At 57.3% G+C, this 25,397-nt stretch overlaps 2 long non-coding RNA genes across 2 annotated transcripts; both read left to right on the top strand.

Annotated features, from left to right (window-relative positions):
• Positions 1-1,178: 1,178 nt before the first annotated feature.
• LOC311421717 lies at positions 1,179-12,108 on the top strand. The gene is made up of 3 exons (XR_014684980.1): positions 1,179-1,403; positions 11,396-11,453; positions 11,744-12,108. It is a non-coding gene; the product is annotated as an uncharacterized lncRNA (long non-coding RNA).
• Positions 12,109-13,087: 979 nt separating this feature from the next.
• On the top strand, positions 13,088-24,562 carry LOC311421718. The gene is made up of 2 exons (XR_014684981.1): positions 13,088-14,729; positions 23,376-24,562. It is a non-coding gene; the product is annotated as an uncharacterized lncRNA (long non-coding RNA).
• The last annotated feature ends 835 nt before the right edge of the window (positions 24,563-25,397 follow it).

Genomic DNA, 25,397 nt, shown 5'->3' on the forward strand with positions numbered 1-25,397 from the left:
TCCAGCTCCCCTCACAAGCGTCTGCCAAGGTGTGGGAGCAATTCCCAGTCCAGCCCAGTTTGGGAAGGTGCTGGGGTCGTTCCTTGCTCTCACCCAGATCCTGGACAAGGTGGGATGATGGCTCTGAGCAGCGTTGGTCCTGAGGTGGTGCAGGACTTGGAGCAGAAAGCTGCTGTTGTGTTCCCTCCCCAAAATAGGAGGGTCAGGGGCATCCTTAAAAGGGGGATTCTTAAAATCCACCCTTCTTTAGGGCCTCCCCTCCATTTCTCTGGGGGATGCTAAATCTTTTTCTGTTCCCTCCTGACATCCTGAGCACCTCGACCTCTTGCAGCTGGGCCCTACCTGGAGTTAATCCCAATGAGGAAAACCTCCCCTGGAGCCCCCAGCCGTGTGCCCACAGCTCTCCGTGTGCGGCACGGAGGGGAGCAGCCTCTGCTCGTCCCAGGGGACGTCCCGTGCTGGGAGTGGGCTGCGTCGGGGTTCTCCTCCTCCTGCAGCTGGGCTGAGGGGAAGGAAGGAAAGGAGGCAGCTGCTTGCGTGATTGTTCCTAGAAATGACCCGTGAAAGGAGCAGGAAGGTGGTGGCACGGAGGAGGGCACCTTCGCGGGGAACCCTGTGCCACCTGCACCCACCCCATCGCCTCCTCCTGCTCCAGCCTCCGCGCTCGGCATCCCTCGGATTTCCCCTCCCTCTCCCCGTGCTGCGCGGCTGGAGGTTTTGCAGTAAAAACCCCAAAAAGCCTCGTCCTTGAACCTCTCCTCCTGCCAGCCTCCCTGATCGGACCCCGCGCTTCTGCCCGGAGCCAGCCTGGGGGACGGGGCTGGTGGCACGCCGCTCTCCTGCCCGCAGCCCGTTTCCCTTCGTGCTTGCAGCCGTGCCTCCAAAGGCTCCGAGCTCCTCGTTACCAAAGTGCTGGCTCCAAGTTTTAACGAGCCACCCGTGGGAGAGCCGGGACTGGGAGAGCCGGAGCGCCGTCCCGCTGAACCGAGACAGAGGCTGACAACAGGCACCGCTGCCTGGAAACGGTGGGCAAAGGCTTTATTGACCACTGGAGGTCACTTTTTCAATAATGCAGTACAATCCAACTTTATTTTGTCAGTACCTTTCATGCCGCCTGCTCCCGAGCTGCTCAGCGGATCCGGTGCAAAGGGAGGGGGAAGAAATGTTATTATTATTTTTTTTTTTTTAGAGCTGGGGAGCTGGAGGCTGCTCAGTAGCGTGGAGCGAGGAGAAAAAGGCTCCTGTGCCCCAGCCAAGGGGCAGGGGAAGGGAAGAGCAGGAAAATGAAGCAGCCTGGATGCTGCTCCCCTGTGCCACAGAGGCACCTTCAGGCTCCTCGTACACAAACGAGGGTGTTTGGCCCCGGGGTGGCTGGAGTCCCTCTGGCTCTTCCAGGCATCGAGGTGAGGTTTCTGCCCATGCTGATGCCCCACGAGGGCTCGGTCAGGAGCCTTCTCCCAGTCCAGCGCCAGAAAAATCCCAAATCCTGTCCCTGTATAGGGCGGGCAGGCAGCAGGGGTTGAGGGGGGGCTGTAAACAGTCTCTGGTCACCCCAAAATCCTGTGCTAGGAGCAGGGGGGGGACATCCTGGGGCTGTGCGGAGCTGGAGGCTGCTGCTTTTGCAAAAAGGACCGTGGGAGTTTCCGTGCAGAGCCCCCGAGCATGGGAAGAGAAGGAGGTGAGAGGTGGAAAACCCAGCAAAAAAAAAAAAAAAACCCTTGGTAAGGAGTGGGCAGCGATGTGTGTGGCTCATCCTGCTGGACTCAGGGCTGTCCCCTGAGGTGTCCCCACCTCTCCTACAGACCCCCGGAGCCTCTCTTCCCACTGCCTCCTATTTCTCCTTGGCTGCCTGTCCCCTCCTGCACGCATCCCTGCCCCTTGGCCCTTTCTCTGGCAGGTAAAGCAGATATTAATGTGCATCCACGGTGCTTTGGGGTCTCCCAGCTCAGCACCTTCTGTGTGCCCAGGCTTAAATTCCTCCCAGCCGAGGTCTCCTCCTGCCTCCTCTGCGCTGCCGGAGCTGCTCGGAAAGCCCCCGGGATTTCAGCAGGGCTCTGCGAAGCCCAGAGGCATCCAGGCTGGGCTCTGGGTGGCACGGGGAGGAATTCAGCCTCCTCGTGTTTCTTTTTGCTGTGCTGGAAGTCGGCGGGGAAGCTGCTTGTGCTACGTTCGTCACATTTCTTACTCAGCCTGGGGAGGTCGGGGCTGGGTTTGAATGGAAATTCCGGCGTTTGGGTACCCTGGGTCCGGGCTCTGCACCACTGTGTCTGGCTTCAGCCTCTCTCTCTCCCCCACGGGGATGTTACCTCCTGGAGCCTCTAATCCCACGGCATGGCCGAGATCCAAAGCTGCTTTGTCTCTTAAATTGGGGTCCCAGAGCCTCAGGACCTTGGTGTTCCCCGCTTAGCCCCTGGGGACCCCTCTCCCCGGGGCAGGGGTCGCCGCGTGCCGTGCCGGAGCCGGCCACGTGCGAGGACAGCGAGCGTTTCACTGCCGTGGCAGATGTGACTTGGAAGGCACATCGGAGCAAATATTTAAAGATCCGGCTTTATAAAGCCACTTTTTGGCCCATAAACCACCCGCCCTGCAGCTCCCGGTGCCGTTGCTGTGAGCTCTGCTGTTTGCTGTTCCTGCTGCTCAGCCGCGCTGCCATCCAGCCAGACGTGCTTAGCGATGGGGTTTTCTCCTTTTCCCCCAACCCTGGTGTTTTATTTGGTGTGTTTATTTATTTATTGGGGGTCGTTGTCCTTCTCTCAGCAGAACGGGATGGGAAGTGACCGCTGCAGCAAGCGAGGCTCTGTCCTGCTCGCTGCCAGCCCTGTTCTTCTCTCCCCCCCTGCTCATGCAGAAGGCTTTTACCATCTCGGCTGCTGATGCTGGAGCAGCAAAGGGAACCTCTCCTGGGCCCGAGGCAGGAGCTCTGCTTCCCTGTGCTGCCCCCAGCCCTGCTGGGACGTTGTTGGAGGGGAGCTCTGAGCCCCACTTTTATTGTCACCCACCCTACGGCGTTCTGGGTTCATGCAGGCTCCAAGGCTCAGCGATAACTCGATCCTCGTGGTTGTCCTCCCGCAGCTCCAGATGGGTTTTGTAAGGGTCTAAACCGGGAACCCAGCCCCCTGGGGTTCAAGGACTGGGATCCCACGTCCCTTTTGGCTCCGGAAGACGCCAGGTTCCCAGAACTGCTCCTCCTCTCGTTTACACAGCGTGGAGCAGCCTCCGGTTTGCGCTTCCCTTCGCTGCGTTGTCCTTCAGCCCGGGTCCCGCGGCGCCAAGCACTGACGTGTCTGCTAACATGGGCAGCTCTGCTCCTGAATGAGCAGAAGAAAAATAAATAGCATCTCAAATTGCAGCTTGCGTGCAACGGGCCAGGTTCCTGCGCTCTCCGCGGCGCTCCGGCTCGAGGTAGCCACTTCTGACTTGGGTCTGCAGTGAGAGTAAGGGGATGACTGGGCCCAGGAACGGTTTGGGATGGACCCAATTTAATCCCCCGGTGCTTTCCCTTTCCACCTCGTATTAAATCCTGCTCAAAATCTCCTGGGAGAGCCGCCGACGCAGCTCCCTGGTGTCTCGGCGGTGCTTTGAGATCCTCGGATGCGAGCGGTTAGGGAAGCTTTTAACGGCACTTAACTCCCTCGGGGATGGAAGTCCACAGCGAGGGGAAATTATTCACCATTGTTAAGGAAAAAAAAGAACATTTTGGTGCGTTGGGTTAAACCCTGCGTCGTGCCCTCTAATTATGCAGCAGTGGCCCGGGCTGCCGGAGCGCCTGGTGACGACGGGGTGGTTGTGCTCGGCTGGAGGGAGCCGGGCCCCGAGGAGATCAAGGGGCCTTTGATTTGGACGGGTACTGAACCAGGCGCCGCGATATCAAACGGGCTAATCAGATAACAACCTCAGGTCGCCTGGCACAGATTTGCAGCCCCGAGTTGGGGCTGGCTGCGCAAATTGGGCAGCCGGCTGGGGAGGCTGCGTGAGCCGGCGCGCCGGTGGCTCGTTCCTAATGAAATGGGACGTCCAGTAACGGGCTGGAGCAGGGTGGTTGGGTGGCTGGGATGTGGTGGGGGTCAGGCAACCTCCCTCTGGGTTTGGGGGATGTGGTGGGGGTCTGTGACCCTCTCCCACCTCGTTCCTGTGGCTGGGGGCTAACACAGGGCTGTATCTCCTCCTGGTGTGCAGGAGGAGATACAGAGGGGGAGCAATTCAATTGGTTGGGGTGATCCCAAATCCTTTGTTTGAAGGCTTTCTCCAGGCTTTCTCCATGATTTTTTATTTTTTATTTTTTTTTTTCATTGCAGCCCTTGGTGTAGCAAGCTGGCACCTGAAGTTATTTTTTTTTTTTTCTGCTGTCTTCTAAACGGGGAGATTGGGCACAGCAAGAGGCGTGCTGCAAAGGGAAGGCAGTGCTGGTGCTCCTTGGGGATGCTGCAGCTCCAGGATGCCTCTCTGGGGGGCTGCTGCCCACGAGGTTTGAGTTCTCTGATCCTGGATCTGGCTGTGCTGGCGGGAGCCCTGCTCTGTAGCATGGGGCTCAATCCCTCTCCCGGGATCCCCGGGGGATTTTGCCTCGCTCTTGCAGAAACACGAGGTGTTTGCAGTGTCCTTGATCTCTCCTGCTCTTTACCCATGGCTCGTTAGTGCTGGGGTCCTTGGGCTTTCTGTTTTAATTTGGCAGCTCCTGGGAAAGCGTCTGGTGCTGAGCAGCGCTGGGGGCAGGCGTGCCGTGGGTCTGCGGGGATCGCTGGCGGGTCTTGGGCTCTCTGGTGGGGGAGCAGCGTGGCCGGCCCAAAAACAGCCCCTCCAGTAAATATTTGGGGCCAGAGCTGCTGCTTTGAGGCATGGACAAGCAGGCTGGAGGTGCCTGAGGTGCACATTGGGTCTCACCTCGCTTCTGGCCTCATAGGTGAGTGGTGTTGGATGTGCTGCTTTGTGGGGCTGGAGCCTGCGATGCCCAACTCCCCGCCTTTGTCTAGCAGCTGGGTTTGAAACCATGGGCTCTGATACCGAAAGCTTGTTTTGTTTTGTTTCCCGGTGGTGAGGGGAAGTCGTCGTGTCTCTCTCTGTGCGTGCAGAGTGATGTCCAAGCAGTTTGCATCCCAGCCTGGCCCACCATCGCGCCCCGCGGCTGCAGGAGCGCCGCCTGAGGTCTCCACCTGCCCCGAAAAGCTGGGCTGGAAGTGGGTCAGTAGGTTTACAACTTCTGGGGAGATAACGGTGTGATCCTATCAGCCTCATACCTTAAAGGAAGCTGGCTGGAGCCAAATCTGAGGCAACAATGAAAACTTGGACAGGAACCGAGAGGAGAGGCGGCGGGTTAGCAGATGCAGAAATCCCCCTGGGTCCTATCAAGTGTTTTGCCAGTGTTAAATGCTGAGTAAAATATAGTGCCTGGGAGATCAGATCCCTGGGTATTCCCTTTGGACGGGGAGACCCTGGGTTGAATATTTCTCGGGTGAATCATCTTCTGGAGCTATCAGCACAGATCTGGCACAGGGCTCTCGCAGCGCCTCGCTGCTGGATGTGACATCGCGTGCAGGCTCTTTGGGTGAAACCGCTCGAGGAAGGCACACGAATGGCTTCACGGGGCTCTCTGCTGCCAAAGCTCGGTTCCCTGGGTGTTTGGATTCAACAATAGCAAACAAATCCCTTCTGGGATGTCCAGAGCACCCAGAGCTTGAAGGGCAAGCAGAGGGGCTGCAGCAACAGCGGGCTCTGCTGCTGCTGTCTCCAGCAGCAATTTGGGGACGTGGAGCTATGGAGCCACAAAACCTGCTCCACAAAAGCACCTCCTGAGCTTGCAAGGCCCATCACGGGGCTCTTCCAGGTCTTAAGCAAGGACCTGGCTGTTCTGCTAGATCCTCCTGTGCGAGCTGAGGTGGGGCGAGTGGCAGAATAAAAGATACAAGAGGTCGAGACGGGAAGGAAGCAATTGCTAAACGACCTTCAGGAATGATGCAGAAGGGCCTGCGTGGCACAGGGAGGGGTCAGGCCATAGCAGAGAAATCCTACAAGGAAAGCTGGTGAGGGAGAGGGTCCAGTTAGGTTTGTGCTTGGCTTTTTCCTTGAATCCACCAAAGAAACTCTCCAAAAGAGGGGAACGGACACTGGGGGCGAGAAGAGCATGGGAGGTCGGTGAAACTGCGTGACCTTCAGTGCGTTGGGGTGATGGGTTGTCTTCTCCCCCGAATTTGGTCTGGGGACGTGCAGGGAGGAAGAGGTTCATGCTGCCTCTCCCCCTGGTTTTGGGAGCCACGTGTTGGCCGTAGCTGGTTTGGGGACCGCTTGGCTGCTTTCTTCGTTTGGGCTCGAGGCGCGGGAGGCAATCTGCGTGGATAGCACGAGAAGTGCTCACGCTACATACGAAAAGCTGCGGAGCTGCCGGGAGGGGGGAGCGGGTTTGAAGTTGTATCTCCTCCAATAAATCAGCGCAGCCTGGGCCTCCCCGCCCCCATTGGCGCCTTGCGTGTGTGTGTGCGAGGGAAAATCCAAAAAAAAAAAAGCAAAAAAGGAGGACTTTGCTTTGCTGATCCCTGCTCGGGTCAGCACAGCCTCGCACCAGGGCAGCAGTCGCTAACACCCCGATAACGCCGTCGGCAGCAGCGAGCGGAGCAGGGCCGGGTGCTGCTTCCCTGCTTCGAGTGCGAGCAGCAAGCTGTTCCTGCGCGTGGGCTCCTGCCGCTGCCAGGAGAGCTATTCTCATTCAGGAGAGAGAAAGGAGCTGTGCAGAAAGCAGGCACGTCTCGTGTCCATAGGCAGCACCCGCCGGCACGCGGTGGCACCGCTGCGCACGGGGCTGGCTCGGGGAGGTCTGTGGTGGGCACGTGGGGTGTGCTGGGGTTAGACGGGGAGCCCCCCCCAGGCTAAATCTGTGTGAGATTTATTCTTTATTCTTTTCCAAGAATATTCTTTTTTTTAAAAGATTCTTTATTCTTTTTATTTTATTTTATTTTATTTTATTTTATTTTCCTCGGGTGGTGTTTGAAGCTGGCTGAGGCTGCTTCACTCGCGCTGCGCAAGGAAGGGATTTTTTCAACCCTTTCCCTTGCATCTTTCACCGGGAAACTCCTGGGAGTTTTTTTTTTTAAAAAAAAAAAAGAAATAAATGTTGATGCTGACCTCTAGGAAAATTTCAGCCCCTGGTGGAGGTGGCTGCGTGTCGAGCAGAGCCCTTGAAGCCGCCGCCTGGGCGGAGGGTGCCGGAGCTGCTCAGCGCCGTAGCTCGAGGGCTCTGATTTTCGCTGGCGGGGTGCCGAGCCGCGGGAGGGCCGGCCCGTCCCCGAGCACCTCCCTGGGTGCCGGATCTCCTGCCGATCTGGGATCTGCTCGAGTGTGTCCGTCTTGACGCCAGCCTGGGCAGGGACCTGTTCCGGGCGTCTCGGAGGGATTGCGTGCGTGTCCGGCCATCCCTCGGCCTGCTTTGGGGATGTTTTGGGGACAGGAGATGCCCAGGGGAGTGCTTTCACCCCCCCGGGTTTGGCAGAAAGAAGCAAGACAAGGACAGCTGGATGGGGAAGAAGCAAGATTTTACACCATGTCTTTGGGGTGGGAGAAGAGACCTCAACTCCCAAGCCTCTCATTTTGCTGTACTCCCACATTTTACCCACCCCCCAAAAAAAATCCTTCCCGTGGAGAAAAGTCTGTCTCACCCCACGTCATCCTCGGGGAGGGAGGGAACCCTGAGTATGCTGGGGCGCATCCCCCTCCTCTCCTTCATCTGGGGGGGGGCTGCAGGGTGCCGGGTGCCCCGCTGGAGCCCCGTGCCCTGCTGGATGTCGGGGAGCCAGGGGGGCCACCCTGGCCCCGCAGCACAGCTCCCGGCCCCGAACAATGGGGCCATTGAGGGCTTGGAGCCCGGGGCTGTGGATAGGGAGGACAGCTGAGCCGGCTTGTTCCACCCTGAGGAGTCACAGCCCAAAATAGGAGCCGGGTGGCTCCTTCGGAGGCTGGGCCTCTTTACGCAGAGGCCGCGGCTTGTTTGCGCGTGGGGTTTTCGTGGGGTATTTATGGCCTGGAGCTGGGGGGTGGGTGGGAAGAAATGAAGGAGGGGGCCGGGCAGTTGCGCGAACTCATTTTCGGGTGTGTGTGCTTAAAAAGGTAGAAGTGTTGGTATTTTTAACCCCCCCTAATTTCCTGTAGGCTCTTACTTTTCCCTGCAAAATGGGAGCTCTGCTGGTGTCGGTGCCGGAGCGATGGGGACGAGGGATGAGCTCAACAGCTGGTGGCACCGAGGTGTCCCCGTTTTATGTCTTTGCCTATATCCGTGTGCCAGCCTGGTCTCTCCAACGCGGTGTTGGATCAGCTCCTTACCGAGCTGTGCCGCTCCAAATCTCACCCTTGGAGGTGCGTGTGCCTCCCCAGCACAGCCGGGGACGGGATTTGGCCTGGTTATACCCACGGTGCAAAAAGGACTGGAGGATTAAGAGCTGATTACTGCGGGAGCCCCGGGTCCCCACCTCGCCTGCAGCCACAGCGCGGGGCAGACGGAGACAGCCGAGCACCAGAATCCTCCCGATTTTACCTCTCCCATCTCCCCATAAAATGCACCGTCAGCTCCACGACCAGCCAGCAGCCGAAAAACCTCCTGCCATCACCCCGAGCCTCGGGAGCAACCTGGGGAGGCTCCGGGGGAGCTCAGCCTCCGCCGTCAGCCTCCTCCTGGCGCATCGGCCGGCCCGGGCAGGGTTTTGGAGGCGTTTTTTTGGTGGAGCCCTGTCTGGTTTGGTTCCCTACCTGCCCGTGCATGTGGCTGAGCATCGCGTCGGGGCCCCCCCAGCGGAGCCTGCGCGTTGGCTGCAGTTTCTATGGTTACTGCAGCGCCCGGGGAAGAGCAGTTGGCTGGATGCTGGGGCTGGCAGGACCCGCGTCTCCCTCCGGATCCGCCAGAAAACTTGACAGGGAGCCGGTGCGTGCGGGAGCGGCGGAGCAGGACAAAGAGGGGAGGGAAAGCGAGGAGGGAAAACTCGGCTCGTGCGAGGGTACCGGGGGGTTGCCCCCAACAGGTTCGCCTCCGAACAGGCTTCAGAAAGGGATAGAAAGGGTGGAGAAACAAAAAAAAAAAAAAAAAAAAAAAAGGATGATGAGAAAATTGCAGTTCTGGTGCGGGCGTGAAGGTGACATTTGTTGTAGCATCTCTGGCCGGCGAATCAGGGATCTAAACACATGGAAGTTTAAACTGCTGCCAGAGCCTGACTAGTTCTGCCCACATTTCTATTTTCCCCACCATTTTTTCTTCTAATTTCATTCTTTCAGCGTTGTTCAGGCTGATTTGTCCTTCCCTACCCGCAGGTTTCTTCCCCCGTCCTATTATCCCTCTGGTGTTGGTTAGGCTGAAAGTTTGAGGTGTGTTTAGCCCTCACCACACACAGGTGCCACTTGGGGCACCAGGAGGTGCCGATTAGGAATCGATGTGACTTTTTTGGGGGCGTTCTTGCCCATCACAGCCTCAGAAGCCAGCATGGATGTAGCAGCATCGAGCTGCCTGTGTGCATGGGCACCGACCCAGCTCGGTGTCTGCATCTGCAGTCGGGACCCTCCAGCCCCGTCCTCTCACCTGCCCTGCCCCAAATGCACCCCAAATGTGTGTGGGATCGGGTTCAGCCTCGCAGGCTGGCCCTGCTGAGCCCTTTCTTCCCTTCTGGCTTGGCCACTTCACCTCCCCTGCGCTCCCTGCAGCCAGGGCAGCGCCTCGCTGTGCCCTAATAGGCATCCTGATCCCCCGCTGCTACGGGCAGGGTGTGGGGACAGGAATGAAAATAACTAGGGCAAAGGCTTGGGAGATGAAGGGCCCTCGTCCTGACCTGCTGGGGAGGTAACTGGGAGCACTGGTCTCCCCATGCTTCCCAGGTGAGGCCGGCTCCTCGCCCGGTCTGACTGGCTCGCCCGTCTCCCCGGGGCCGAGGCTGGGGCAGATGTCGGGGTGCGCTGGGTGCAGCCGTGCCCTGCACGGAGAGCGGGGTCCAGGCAGGTAGGGGCAGGGGATCTGCGAGGTCCTGGCTGTTCCCAGAGCCACCGAGCAGCCAAAAAGTCCCTGCAGGGACAAGAAGCCTCACCCAGCCGTCGGTAACCCCGTGCCCCCGGGGGGGAAGCAGAGGAGGAGGGATGGAGCGTGGGTGGGAGCCCGGCGGCTCTCCTGGATTTGCAGCAGGGCTTGGGGCTCGTGCTGCCTGCCCAGCCCTGCCTGTGGGGCCGGCGTGGGTCGCGTGGGGTGGCTGTCGCGCGTGGGGCCAGCCCGGCTCCTCTCCCTCATCCCGCGTGGGTGGTGCCCGGGGAGACGTCTCCCGTCTTCTCCAGAGCCGTGCCCTAGTTTTGAGGCAGTCGCTGCCCGTCCCTGCCCGTCTGACCCTTTCTTCTTGCCTGCCCTGTGTTCATCCATCGCTGCTCGTGTTCCTGCCCTGTCCTGGAGCACCTCACCAGTGAGGTTGGGTCAGTCCCAGCATCCCTGCCTGCTCGGCTGGGCTGGGTATCAGGGCTTGGGCAACGTTCGGGCTGCGGCTTCAGTGGTTTGGTTGCGTTGGAAGAGGCTCCCTCCTCTCCTGAGCCACGGCAGCATCTGTCTCCGTGGCTGGCTGAAGACCAAACACTGCTGGTCCTGAGCCTTCCCACCACGCACGGGCGTCTGTGCAAACCCCCGGGGTTGGGCTCAGCTCTGTTGTGGGTTTTCCTGCATCCCAAAGGGCACGGGAGGAGCTGGGTCGGGTTGCACCATGGCTGTGACACCGTGAAAAGTCATATGTTTGTGTACCAAAAGCCTTCAACCCCCTTTATTTTTATTTTTATTATTATTATTATTTTTAATGCATTTAACTGGGATTTTCTTTGGGTTGTGGGAAGGCAGAGATGGAAATGAGCCTCCGCCTGGTTGTGCCTGGGCTCCTGTCTCTGCCCAGGGCGCGGGAGCTGCTGATGCCAGGACGGGTCGGTGGCGAAGCTGCTGAGCCCAAGGGCTTGTGGAAGACAGCACAGTCCTGCAGCACAGGGTGATGCTGAGGAAGCTGCGAGCTGGGGCAGTTGCTGCAGCCACATTTTGTAGCTTCAATGCTGTCGAAGTGTCTGAGGAGGGGTCACACATACTCATGCCTGCTCGTCCGGGGTCCTGCATCCTTTGGGTGGCACCAGACTTGGAAGGGAGGTGGTAAAGCAGAGAGAGAGGCAATACTTTACCCCAGGTCCTGCTTTTGCTGGACCAGCGATGGATGCTGCAGCCCCAGCAGCCGTCTCGCTCCCCCCAGCACCTCCCAGGAGCCGTCGGTGGGAGGCAGGGGGTGTCCGTCGGCCCCCCGCTCCGAATCACCTGCTCAGCCCTTCAGTTGCCGGGACTTGCAGCTGCCTAAGCTGTGTTTACCCTTCCCCGCTCCTTTTTTTTCTTTTTTTTTTTTTTTCCTCCCTTCTCCCCAGGCAGATTAAAGCCAGACAAGAAAGGGCAGAGACGCAGCTCCCCCCTCGACAAGTCGCTGCAGGTGAGACGGAGCCGCTTGGCACGCAGCGGAGCCACCTGGCCTCCCCGCTGCACCAACCCCGGTGCGCAACCGGGCAGGGGGAGAGGCCGGGCACCTCGCCAGGGGACGTGGAGGGGGGAGCAGGGGCTGGGGATGCTGCAGGGAGAGGGACCGGCCTCGGCCAGCAGCCCCCTCCCCAGGGCTGCAGGCGTCGAGCCGGGATGCTCCAGGCTGCCTCGGTGGCTCACGGCGGCTTTGGAAATGGAGCATCAAGCCCCCGGTTGTCACATTTCCCTCTTTTTCCCTTGCAGAAGGGAGAACCTGGAGGGTCAGCAGGGTGGATCTGCCTTTTGCAGCGGAGCAAAGCCTCGACTGAAGCTGGGAGGGAAGTGCCGGGTCTGCTCTAGCCCAGCACATCAAATGGCTGAGCCGGACCCGACGCAGTTCCTTTGAGTTTTACGAGCTAACCAAGCATCCAGGCTGGCCCCTCCAGAGCCACGTCCCATCTCAGCAGCAGGATCACGCCTGCAGCACCGTCCACGTGCTCTCCCCGGGTTTCAGCGAGCCTGTGTGGGTGGCGGCAGGCTCTCGGGGCTGGCTGCAGCTCTGTCTGCAGGAGAGCTGCTTGGGAGGCAGCCTGGGCTTCCGAAGGAATGAAACTTTGGCTGGAAATAAAGCTCTCCTCTCCGATTTATTTTCCTCGTCATGAAGGCACGGCGGTCGATTCTGTTGAAGGGAAAGAAAGGCAGTTTCAGTCCCTGTTCTTAAAAATCTCTGGGTTGGTTTTGAGGCCGGTCAAAGGGCAAAAGTTCTCGACTGGTTTTTGTTTCAAACCTCTCCTGCCCCACTTGGCTGCCTGGAGAGCCAAGCCCCCACCAAGCACCTAGCTCCGAGGAGGGGAATATTTCGCACGTGGGCCAACTTGTGCTCGTTTCAAGGCTGTTTTTACTTGCTGTAGGCAAATGTCACCGGGCTCTTTCTGGTGTCGCCTTGCTGTTCCCCAGCAGTTTCCTGAAGAGGCAGTAGGAAGCTGAACATGTACGTACATCTCCGCGGCGCGCGGGTATTTCCAAGTGATGCAACTCAGATTCCTTCCCTCGCCACCCCCCTCCCCACGCGCTTCAAACCCCGTTTTGGCCTCAAAGTTCAGCTTGGGGCTTTTTTTTTTTTTTTTTGTTACCGTTTCAGAGCTCTGGAGGCAGAGCGGGAGGAGGTGGGCAGCCCCGAGCGAGGGCGGTGCAGGCAGGGTGGCTGGGGAGGGAGAGGCCGCCCCGTCGGGGAGCCCTTGTTGCAGCCTGTAGGGCCGTCTGGGGCCGACTGTGTAATCCTCCCACGGTCAGGACCCATCAGCAGGTGAGAAATAATATCAGGTATTTGCATGCTAGCTGCAACCCCTGGATCAGGCTGGGGAACGTGCTGCTTCATGCGGAAAACCTCCTACCCTCCTCTAAGGAGATCTCCTCAACCGTGTGTTCAGACAACAGGTTGGCATCCTCTGCTGGATGCTCCGTGAAGCTTGGCCATTGCCTGGTGGAAATTTGCAGCTTCCTACGTGGCCATGGCTTCAGGTTGTGTGTGTCGGGGTGCCGCTGCCGCGCTGCTTCTCTCCATCCAGCATGAGGATGCTCTGCCGTAAGGTTTTGCCTGCTGAGGCTTTCCCCTTGGGTATTCTCCCCCCAAAACGTGCACTGTCAATGGGTTTGTGGCAATCAACCAGCACAAGGACCCTTCCTGCTCTGCTCACCCTCCAGGATCTGTCCGGTGCCTTGCCCTAGTGGGACATGAGACTGGGATGGTGAGCTCAGAGAGGAGGAGGAGAGATGTCTTCCTGTCCACAAAGACCTTACAAGAAAAATCTCTGCCCTCCTACTGTATAGGACAAACCCTTCTGCAGCAACCTGCCAGAAATTTCCAGTGAGGTTTGGGTTTTCTGAGCCCTGTTCTGGAGTAACCGGTGACCCCCTTGTGTGGGCTGAAGGGGCACAACTCGCACCCTCTTGACTCGCTTACCCTGAAGGTGCCGGGCAGCCCTGAGTTCCCTGGGGTCCTGCTGTTCCTAATCACTTCTTTTCACCTCGAGGAAACCAAGCGGCCGGGATCACCCGTGTCCTTTAGTCCCTGCGTGCTGCAGCTCGTCGGGCAGTACCCTGTGCTTTCTGAGCCCTCGTTTTCATGCTCTGCACCTCGCCCATGTGCGCAGAGAGCTCTGCAGAGCCCTGATCTCACCGTTCCTCCTGCTGCCGTGCTCCCCAAAGCCCTCGGGGAAGGATTTAGGCCGTGCCCTGCAGCCCTGTGGCTTTGTGAGGACCGGGATCCCCAGCACCGAGGTGGGGACACGCGACAAGCCGGGGGGTTTTTGCCTCTCCTTTTTTTTTTTTTTTTTTGCAGCAGCATGGCTAAAGGCGGAGGCAGATTTGCCGGCACGCTCGTTGCACTACACGGGGAACGTCTGATCCCAGGCACGCTGATTTCACAGCATTTCGCCGCACATTTCCCGGGTGGAGGTTCTGCAAGTGCGGGTTTGGTGCTGCTTTGTGTTCCCTTATCAGATGGAGAGCGAGAAAACATCTGACACCAACGCCGGGGCAGAGTGGGAGGAGAGGGAGAGTTTTAAGCCCTTGGTCAAGTTGGTGGGAGCCCTTTCCCTCGCTGATTATGGATTCACTGTTGTAGCTTGGCTGGGTTTTGGTTGCAAGGAGCACGGTCGGGCTCCTGCTGCCTCCAGGAGAACCAAAGCTGGGCCAAAGGGGCCCAAAGGGGTCCTGGGAGCAGGAGAGACCCCACAAGAGAGGACCCAGCCTCATTCAGCCTCCTCTCCTGACGGGCCCACCCTCGTTCCTGGTAATGGGTCAAGCCTGGGAGCCGTGACTCAGCCTGAACTTTCAGTGGCTTTTGCACCTGGCGATTTAAATATCTGTCTGCAGGGGAGGTGAGCACCAAACGGCATCCCTGGGTACCTCCTCGAGAGGTTTCCTTCCCCTTTCTCCCCCCCCAGCTGTTTGCTATCTCCTTCCCACCTCCAACCCCAGCTCAGAAGAGTGGGACACGAATGCTCCCACCTCAGCCGCCCCAGTACGAGGGCTGGCAGCAGCCTCCTTTCATCTCCTTGGGGAAAGGGGCTTGAGGGCAAGCTGCCAGGCTTTGCCCAGGAGCCACGGAGGAGAGCAGGAGGGATGTTCCACCAGCAGCAGGAGCCTCGGGCGCAAGGGAGCAGCCGAAGGAGCCGCCGGGGGTGGTGGCGGCGGCGGTGCCGATAACATCTGGACCCACCCGAGGAGAAGCGCATCTCCCGATGCCGTAAGTGCAGGGTTGGGACCTTTCGGTGCCGAGACGCCTCTGCTGAGTTCAGCGAGAGTTCAGGGCACCGAGCTGCTCGCAGGAGTCGGGTCTGGTCGCAGGTGTGCCCGAGGCAGCGTGCCGGGGCTGCTGCCTGCTGGGCTGGGCGAGTCCCTTTCGGGTGGCTCCTGCCAAGGGCGCAGAGGCAGCGGGTGCAGAGCGAGAGGGAGTGCGCTGGAGCCAGCTGCTGAGCTGCAAAGCTCTTCCTGGCACGAGGGGATGGCTGAAAAGCCCCCAAAAGGCCTTTAAAGAAGCTTAGCTGTAAAAGCCCAAGAGTCCCAGGGGAGCTGGAGCTCGTCCCTCCTCTCCCTTTGCCAGCTGGTGGGGGGCTGCGAGCGGAGCACCCCCACGGCTCCGTGTCGTGGTGACAGCTCTGTCACCCTGCCGTGGCCAGGGAGGCACCGATGCTCTGCGAGCACGCTCTCCCCTCCCTTTCATCTTTTTCCCCCTCCCGTGGCCCCCTGCAGCCCCCCCAGCCCCAACCCGGCTTTAAAACCTCGGGGCAAATCCCGCAACATGGGGAGATTTCGCCCGGCTGCTCCCCTGCCCTCTCCGCTCTCTCGCTCCCTTCGCTGTCTCTGGCCTGCTGGGTTTTGTGTTTCAGTTGTTATAAATAAAGCTCCAGGCACTGATTTGGGTATACAATGACACCTTGTGTTATTAGACAGCACAGGACAGACTTTGCAAGGGGAGCCTGCTCTCCTGCCCTCGCTCTGCTCCGCTGGAGCCCCGCGCGCGGCTGCGGGGTGGTGGCCGCGGGTGCTCCTGCCTCCCCGCCTCGCCTGCAGCCACAGCCCCCGGGGAAAAAAGAGGATCCCGGCCCCTGCTTGGCCTTGGCCGGGTTTAAAAATAGGTGGGTGGTGGGGGAAGTTTTATGCTTTAAAAAAAAAAAAAAAAAGGGAGCGTGGCTGAGGATGATGGGGAAGGGGAGGGATCCGGGCTGCTGCAGTTTCTGCGCCCCCCAGAAAAGAGGCTGGGAGGTGTTTGCAGGGGTGATGCTTGTCCTTGTCACCTCCCCCCTGCTTGGGGGGGTGACCTGGGGGTTTCATCCCGTAGCTGTGCCTCCCGGCTCCTTTCCTGCCCACCCGTGGTGTGCCTGGCAGAGGTGGGGTCCGAGCATCCTTCCTCCCCCTGCTCATCCTCCTGTTGCACCTTGGCCCCCGGGGGTTTGTCCCACCTTGTGGCAGCCACGCTCCTGTCTCTTTGGCCCCCTGGGGACCAGTACTGGTTGGTCTGGGGGAAACAGAGAGATGCTGAGACCCTCGTGCCTATTTTTGGCTTCTCCCTTTTTCATTTTTCCTCTTTCTTTGGTATCAGTGGTTCTACCCCAGCTTTACATCAGAAAGGTGAGTGCTGTGAATGTCTGCTTGGGGCATCCAGCACAGATGTCCCACGGCTCCAAAAGGCACTCCCTAAGCTGGTCTCACTTGCCTCTGCACCCCAGTCTGAGGTTCCCAAGGGAGCTGCAAAGCTGAGGACTTGGATGGGAGCCTCCAGCAGCTCTTTCCAGTGATCACCTGAGTTTCTCTGGTCAGCTTCTGCCTGCAGGGAGCTGCAGCAGCTCTCCGGGTGCCCAGGTTGGGGGGGTCTTGGAGGCAGCGATTTAAAGGATGATAAATAAAAGTCCAGCCTGCAGTTGGGAGGCTGGCCTCTTTCAGCAGGGTTGACTTTGCTTATCCAGTTTATTTTAGTCCTTTCAAAAGTCTTTCTAGGACTTTTGGAAGTGTTTTTTGGGCACTGTGCTACGTGGGTCCGACTATTCCAGATTTGCTGACAGTTCAGCGCATCACTTGAACCGTGGATGGGAAGTCAACAAAGGATGGAAAATGAAAAATTCTTTCTTGCAAACTGCTCCTGTGTTGGGTTTTGGATTGTTTTTGTTTCAATCTCTCGTGCCAGTGCTGGTGCAGGCTGTTGAAGCTGGTACCCCAGGACCTCCTTCTGGCATTTGAGAGGCGCTTCGCACTTGGCGGTGGTTGTCGTGGCCATCCAAGGAGGCTCAGGTTGCTCTGTGCAAACTGCCCTTACGAATTCCTGGTGAGCAAAAATTTGCAATGGCATCGCTGCCAGGATAAGTGCCGTTCTCCCCTCTTCCCCTTCCTCTCCACCTCCTGGAAGAGAAAGGCAGATCATTTATAGCACGCGGGGTTTGGGTTTTGCAGCCTTGCCTGGACTCAGTTTGTAGCGAGGCAGACTTAAGGAGGAGGTGCTAAATACCCTCTTTTTGTGGTTTGTGATGCCCGTGTTGCTTTATAAGGTAAATAACCAAACTATCCGATAAAATTCCAACGTTCTGCACATTAATAAAGTAATGGAGATATTTAAAGTGTGCAGTAAAACTGCTATTCCAGAGCCCTAGGCCCGCTTTAGCTGCTATAACAGGAGTGAATAAGATCTTTTCCTGCTTTTATTTATACACATATAATATCAAATATTACTGAGTTTTTGCTTGTTAATGTTAGCCAAAGGGGTTAAGAGATATAAAAAGAGATTTTTGCAAACATATCAGGGGAGAAAGAGCAGAAGTAGAGCCATTAATAAATGAGGGAGCTGAATTCAGCGACGATACCGAAGTGACGAAGTTACTGAGCTGCTTTTAAAATCAGTCTCTGGTAAAATCAGTGGAGACAATTAGGAGACCTTGTCAGATACAATCAGGGGCTCCAAAATAGAAGAGCAGCCCACGAGGCAGCAGGCAGGCCGAGAGGAACGGTGGAACGAAGCCAGGGCTGGTGAAGTCATGGGGGGGGGAAATCCCCTCGGCTCCCCGGACACAGCTCGGGGATGTCCCTGCTGCGGGGCTGCCACGTGCACCTTGCCCATGTTGTGGCTGCAAGAGGAAAGCACGTGGCAAGGGGAGATGGAGGGAGAAAAAGGGGTTGGTTTGGGTGATTTCCATGTGTCCTCTTGGTGTGAGTCTCTTGTGAAGGAGCAGAGCAGGCACGGAGGAGACGTGGTGCTCAAATGGCTCCTGGCAATGCACCCAAAGTTAAACATTCATTTCCGTGGTGCCCCAAACAGTGCTCCAGGGCTGCTGGAAGAGCACTTCATGGCAAGCACGAGGGCTTTTTTGTGGGTCTCGGCAGCCCAAGGGAACTCCATGGATGTGATGCTCCACAGCAAGATTTACCCGGTGCCTCCAGACACCTCGCTGCGATTTCAATGCCAAAACGTTGAGCAAGGTGCTGGAGGTGAAAGCTGCAGGTGAGCAGGAGGAGGCTGAGGGACAGGGAGCACCTTGTGCGTGCCTGGGGTCATTCAGCACGCTGCCCACCAGCACCTTGACATCAGCATTTCCAGCCCTCTCCCAGATGCTGGTGAATGTATTCGTTAGATGCAGATAGAAGCTGAAAATACCAAGGAGGAAAGGCAGAGAGAGAAAACCTGGGCAGGTTAGCTGTGAGAGGGCACAAATAGCTATGTGACTTGGTGAATGGCAAGTGGGTATAACAGCAAGAGAGATCCAGAAGGAAAGCTTCTTGCAGATCATCTGAGGAGCCAGAAGACTTAGGATAAACTGCAGCACGTGGCTGGAGAGCACGGTGTAAGCACTGGTCAAAACGGCGCTGGTGGGGATCCAGCTCTGAAGCCAGCTATGGCTGCAGAGAAGCTCAAACCCTCTGTTGTGCGTGTCTTGTGTAAAAGCAAGCTCTGCCTTTTGATATTTTTGGGGCAACAGATGCTGAGGCCGCGTGTCAGACAGCCCTGGAGACACTACCCTCCTTCTTCCTCCGCTGCCTGCGCTCGCAGCGCTGTTTCCCAGTGCCCAAGCCTGGGCGCTGCAATGACATTCAGGTGGAAACCCACTGGGAAGGGATTTGGAGAAAGGCACCGTGATGACACAGAGCCTGAGGGGTGAGTGTGGGAGGAGAGGTTCAAAGAGTTAAGGCCCCGGATTCTGCCGGCTGCTTTGCAGGGGGTGTCCAGGATGTGGTGAACAACCAAAGCCCAGGGTGCTGGCCTTGGTTAGGTGGCGAGTGGCAGGGGCTGTCCCTGTTCTTTCTAAAATCAGGGTGCAAACACAAGGAAAAAGGCTTAGGGGTGCCCAGCCTTTCAAATTTCAAGCTAAGGTGGGAGCGACGTGATTGAATTGCACAAAGGAGGATGGAGGCTGAATAGCGGTTAAAAAAACAAATGAGCCAGCAGCAAGAAAGCGACTCGCAAACGAAACGCTGGCAGTGCCAGGTTTGAATTGTTTAAAACACGATTATGCAAAGCTCTCCGATTTAAAGATGTTTCGCAGGAGCGTGGTGAAGGGGTAGCTTTGCACCAGCCTTTTCTCATTGCTCGCCCTGAATTCCTTTGGCTGAACTCGTTGGCATTGGAGGAATCGGTTTGTGTGGGGCACGGCCACGGCGCGTGTCCATGTGGGGCTTGGAGAGGTGCTGCGGGTGGCAGAGCTCCCCAGGAGTTCCCTAACCCCCTCCTTAACGTGAAGCTTCTTCATTTATCTGTTTCTGTGCAGAAGGATGGGGATTTGGGATCTGAGCTCCATTCCGAGCTCGTGGGCTGTTAAGTAAATAGCTGAATTTCTGTTCCTGGGCTCTTCTGCCATGGGGATGGGTGCGTCCTGCTCCGTGCGCTCTGCTCTGCCTTCCTGTGGTCTCCTGCAGCTTTGGGCTGGCTCCTGCTCCCCAGTGGTGGGTCAGCCTGGCCTGTAGGTTATGGGTATGGGAGGGGAAAGCTGGGGCCGTGGAGCTCTGTGAAGGCTTTGTTCCCACCAGCTGCCTAAAGCCACCTGTTGGAAATGTTTGAAGGCCACCGGACAGGCATCTTCCAGCGTCGCGTGCTTTATTTGTGCAGGATCTCAGAGGAGACCGCCCTGGAAATGTAATACCGTGCGGGGATAACTCCTGGATTTTTGTGCTGTTCTGACCAGGAGGATCCTTGCAGGCATAACGAGATAAGCAATCCTTTCCTTGCAGGAACGAGATGTAATTATGACTTCCAGCGTGGTGGGGGCTGCCACTGGCGCAGGGCTGAGCACCAGGGAGGTGTTGGTGGTGTTGGAGAGAGGCATCAGCCCCAGCTCTGTCTGCTCTTACTGGAGTCTGGTAGGGGTTAGACACCTCCCAGACCTTCCTTCTGCTTCACCCCATCCCTGCTCCTCTTTGTTCCTTCCTCTTCAGCTGTTTATGTCAAGCATTTTCTTACCTGGCTTCCCTGCATCCAGGTGTCCTTTCTGTGCTCTGTGCACTGCCCTCTCCTACCCCCTTAACGTCCCAGAGCTGTGCAGCATGTGCCAACGCTGCCCATGGTGAGCTTGGCCTCTGTGCCATGGTGCCGACAGCCAGCCCTTTCCCACCACGCTGCTTGTGAGGCTCGGTGTCTTTTTTTCTCCATCATGTAACTAAAGTTTGTGCGAGCCTGTTCTGGTTTAAATGTAAAATATGCATTTGGGAGAGAGAGGGAGGCGTGCAGACCTCACCCCTCAAAGCCCAACCCATCCCCACTCCAAGACTTTCCAGAAGGAAAGGCGAATAAGAAGAACCTGACCCCGTTTCTTCCAAGTCTCATGATTTACAGACAGCTTTTTGGGCTTCTCTCTGGCGGTGGGCGTCCAGATTGGGCCGAACTCCTGCAGGATTCACATTTCTAGCGGCTTGCGCTCCTCGCCTCTTCCCCACAGCCACCGGGGCAGCTCATGGAGGTGGGCAGCGTGTTGGCTTCAGCAGCACTGCACACATTTAATCTCATGTGTGCCCATTTTAAGGGCTGGAAGCGTCAACTGAGCCTTGCCTACATGTGCCTGACCTGCCTCCACTGCCCCCGCTCCCAGCATCACCTCCTCTCTCTGGGTGGCCCCACGAGGCAAAAAGATCCTGGGCTTGCAGAGCCAGGAACACGTGGCTGGATTTTGCCAGATTTGGCCCTTTTTCTCCCTGCTGGGACCTGGCTGCCTGTGCGTGTGCGTGCTGGTGGTGTCCCAAAGAGAAAGCGCCCAGCTCCCCTGCATGGCACAGGCACGCGTGCGCACCGAGGGGGCTGCAGCTCCTTCTGCCTCGGTCGAGTTTCCCATTTAAATGCTCCCCTCTGCCAGAGGAGACAAATTCCCTCGGTGGCCCAAAAGGAGCCGACCACCACCCTCTTTTACCCTGCTTTGAGACCCGTGGAGGTGTCCCACCAGGTGCCCCCCACTGCCCCGCGCCACTGCTGGCTCCAGCCCGGCGGAGGCAGGAGCTCGCTGGTGAGTCGGGGAAAAAAGAGGCTGCAGCAAAGATGGAACAAACAGAATTTTTTTTTGCATCTAGAGGGGGAAGCACAGAGCTAAAAATAAAACGGGAAGATCAGTATCTGTCAGGCTGACGGCGGATTGGCTCTTTGGAAATGCATGTAATTACCAGGCTGTAGGTAGACATTTGCATGGAGCGAATAGCAAGCTACTGAGACAAGGTTACGCTTTAACCTTTAAGTCCTGAATCTGCTGGAAAACTAAGACAGAACTGCAGGAAATTAACTTAAATTAATAGAGTGGCTGTGGCTGTGCTACATGTTCCCTCGATGCATGTCACTTGGCGGCACCGAGCGCCTCACTGCCCCTGTGCCCTGGCGCAGGGAGATGCTTTGGAAGCAAGTTTGTCATGCGTGGATCTCCTCCCTCGTTTGGGGATTCAGCCTGAGTGGGGAGAGGAGCTGTAGCTTCTCGTGGTCTGTGTGCCTCCTCCCGTAGCATCCTTTGAGCCTGCAAAGGGGCTGGGGAATTTGGGAAAAGGGTGTGGGTTTTGGGTGCGGGCGCAACCCCACTGTGCCGATCCACGGCTCCCAGCTGGGAGAGCCAGGGAGGGGACGTGGTCCGGGGGCTGGAGCTTTTGTCTGAGCTCTGCGTGCAGGACTCCGCAGGCAGTAATCCGTGCTGAAACTGTACTGATCGGAGCAGAGATGGTCCCTTTGTGCACGTGTTTGTGGGTGTGCAGAGCCTAAGACTGTGGGCGTGGAACTGGTCCGGTGAAAAACCCAGAGAGAAACTCAAAACGTGCCTGCACGTTCCCACTCTGGGCTCCCATCGGGGCTGTTCACGCTCCCAGCCTTCCTCCCACCTCCTTACCCCCGGGACACTTTGCTCTTGCTGCTGCCCGTCGTCCCCAAGTCGGGCAGCCTGGGGATGGGGGGCGAGGAGGGGGAAATGCCATGCGGTGCTTGTTCCCAGCTGGCACCGCCACCGGAGGTGCTGCTGCCGTGGGACGTGGGGTACGAGCAGCTGGGTCTTGCTGAGGGCAGGCTGGAGAAGCCAGCGGTGACACCCTGCCTTCTGCTGTCAGCAGGCAGCCTTGGGCCGGGAGGGGAGGGTTGGAGCATCCTGGTCTCACTTGTCTCTGTGCTAGCTGTGAAGATAAGACAGTAACCATTTCCAGTAACCATTTCCAGAAATGCTGCCTTCTCCTCCTCTTCTGCTGCCTTGTAGCCGAAGCTGAGCAGAAGCGTTGCGGTGGTGGGACCAGCTGGTGCAGGGCACGGCCACCCAGCTGCCCGAAGGGCCAGGCCACCGGGAGCTCAAGCTGCTCCACTGGCTCCCCATCAGTTCCTGAAGCCAACGGAAGGCTCTGGCCCTAATCCTCAAAGCGACTGGTGGAGGAAGCGCCAACAGCAGCAAAGGCAGGGTTTTGTTCTGCGAGCAGCACGTGCTGATCCTCCGAGACAACCCGGAGCAGGGGATGAAGCCTAGGAGAGAGATCTCGGCTCTTTAGGACGTTGTAAGGGGGGCAGCAGGCAGGGCTCCAGGGTTCTGGGATTTTAGGGTTGGTTCCTTACCCCTCAGAGCAAGGTTCAGGTGGCTGAGCACCACGGGATCTCCAGCCCTGGTGCTCTGAGGAAGCAGAGGGACACGGGGGCTTTGTCTCTGATCATCTGTGAACGATGGGTGAGTGCTGCCTCGCTTCTCGGGGTGGTTAGAGGGCAAGCACGTGGGAAATGGTGAGACCTGGGAATTTAATGACAGGCTGAGACATTCAGGTGTGAGAGGGAGCAATCTTCTGGGTGAGGCTGGGTGAATCTACCTGGTGATTGCCATTAGGGAACAACCCATACTCTGCTGGCAGATGAGGGGACCTTCTTCTCTCCACCAGGCATCAAACCCAGCGGGTTCCTGACCCCTGATGCAGTAACGTCTGACGTGGAAGACGTTTCCCCACTCCAGCAGTGACCTGGGATAAATCCCAAAGCCTTTCTGCCTGGCTACTGGTTGGTGGACGATCAAATCGTGGTGATGAAGGTGTGAGGCTTGGCTCTCTGCGCACTGCCTCCCTTTCATGCCTCTCTCTGCTGAAAAGGAGAGTTAAAATAGTTCTGCTTTATGGCTTCTTTCCGATGAGAGTGTTGTGTGACAGGGACAGGAGGTTCAGATCTTCCCTCGTGCTTTGTTCCTAGCCCCAGCTGTCTGCCTGCACCTCTGTCGGAGGAGAGGGGACTGCGGCAGCTCCGCGCGTCGACGTCTTGAAGTTGTGCTGGAGTCAGATCTTGGAAAACTTTCCCTGCCCAAAGAGCACCCCACGCACCGAGCTCTTTGGAAATCTTGCTTTGATGGTTTCTTCCCCACCTCTCTGGAAATCCCCCTCTCAGCTCCCTGCCTGTTTGAACTCCTCTTTTTTTTTTATTTATTTTTTTTTCCAGCTCTTCAGCCAGTGGTGTTTTTAACTCAGGGTGCAGCCTAGGAAAAAAAAAAAAAAAACTGGAACACCCTGTCTGAACTAGAGGCTTGTCCTGCATCCAACGTAGAAAGACCTTGAAGAAAGCCAGTTGTGCCCCAAATTCAGCCTGTTGTTTTTCCGGCTCTGTTGGTTGGCCTGATAAAAGCGACGGCCTCTCCCTGCAAGCTCTGTCTGCCTCGGATCCATGCTCATTTTTTGGACGTTGGTTCCTCCTCAGTGGTCAGAAAGCAAGAGCCTGTCCCTTGCTGCAGCAGCACGGGGCGGAATTTAAGGTGGTCGGATATTGAAGAAGAGGGGAGGGAAGGCTGCAGGGATTTTTGGAGAGAGACGGGTGTCTGCGGAAAGAACGGCCCTGAGGTTTCCAACGTGCCTTTGTCGAGCACGCACACGGAGAGGGCTGTCCCTGCCCCTTGTTCCCACGGGCATTGCTGTCGCTTTGGCACTTCCTTCGGGGGTTCCCACTTTTGTCACCTGCTTGTGAAATTTCGGGGCAATTGTCCCTGGAGCCTGGCCACAGCGGATTTCCCCCGGGTCTTGGGGACCCCGTGGTGCTGAGCTGATTTGGAAGCAGCTCCCCAAAACGCCGCTGTTCATCGCGTGCTTGTTTGAAGCAAGTTCCAGTTGCCTTTCAAGTGCCTTGCTGTCAACTTGGTGTGGGCAACACGTTCCAGATCTACCTCAAGTAGCTTTGAATTAGTGGGGTGTCAAGGACTAGCCAGGGCTGCTTGGCAGGGAGGTGGTGAGGGAGAGCACATGAGCAGCGTGCCGAGACCTTCCCTCAGAGATCTCCCACCTCCAGCAATGGCCTCTGAGAAGCCTCCTGAGCAAGGTGCCGGCCCTGCATCCCCGTGCTTGGATAGCCAGGGTGGTTTTATTCCTTGTGGCTTTGGCACTCTCTTCCCATGACCTCTGGGCACCCGCGTGGGACGCCCGTTCCTGCGCCGTGCTCTCCCCGTGGCCGTGCTGCAGCCACCCCGGGCTGTGCTTGAGGCGTACCCATCAATATAACTCCTGCTGATCATTCTCCCTGCCACAACTTTAAATCCCCACCTCGACCAGCCTGGGAGAGCTGGGAGCACAGCGTGAACCCAGCTGGCTTGGTCCAAGCGCCGAGCCCTGGGTCCGCTCCGGTGCTGGGTGTCCTCGCAACCTTGCCGCAGCGCCACGTTTTGTTTTGGTGGAAAGGAACCAAAAGAATGAAGGGAAATGCTTACCCACTCATTTTTAATGAAGATCCTGACTTGGGGACAGATCCTTTGTGCAGATACGAATGTATTTATGCTGGTGGCACCTTGCCACCGCCGACACAGCCACTTACACGTTTCGTAACGTGACAGCAGCGCGGATGAGGCAGGACGGAGCACAACAGCCCGAGAGATCGGGGCTTGGCCTGTCCTTCCCCTGTTCTTTGTGGGGTTGTGCTGGCTGATACCAGCTGGGGAGAAGGTGCCTTGATTTATCTTTGATTTTTCTTTGATATTTTCAGAGGAAGGCCATGCTCTGGTGTTCAGTATTCATTTTGCACCCGTGGGACCGCTGCGTTTGGGGGTTCTGATGTGAAGAACCCCTCGCGAAGCCCCCGAGCTGCAGGGCAGGAGGGATGTTGGGAAGCAGATGAAAATCCCAGCTTTCATCTTTTGTCCCAAATAGTATCCGAAGGAATTTGTACTATTTTTACTGTTTGTTTTTGTTTCTCCCCTCCCCTTCTAACTATGCACCTTAGCATTTTCTGCGCGCCCTGTCACTGGGATATCTCCACTTGGACTTTGAAACAGATTACTCAGCTTCATGGTTGTTTAGAATAGTTTTAAGTTATTTTTACTATCCAGCCCCATTTTCTATCATCATGCTGCAATTACTGGAGTGCCGACTCTGCAGGGGAACACTTGCTTCTTTTAAACAAATGGTTTCCTTCGGAATTAAAAAAAAAAAAAAAAAAAAAAGAGTTCATGGAAACATTTCTGTGGGCCTTTGATTATTAATT

This window comes from Aythya ferina (assembly GCF_964211825.1).
Source record: "Aythya ferina genome assembly, chromosome: 20".
Lineage (NCBI taxonomy): Eukaryota > Metazoa > Chordata > Aves > Anseriformes > Anatidae > Aythya > Aythya ferina.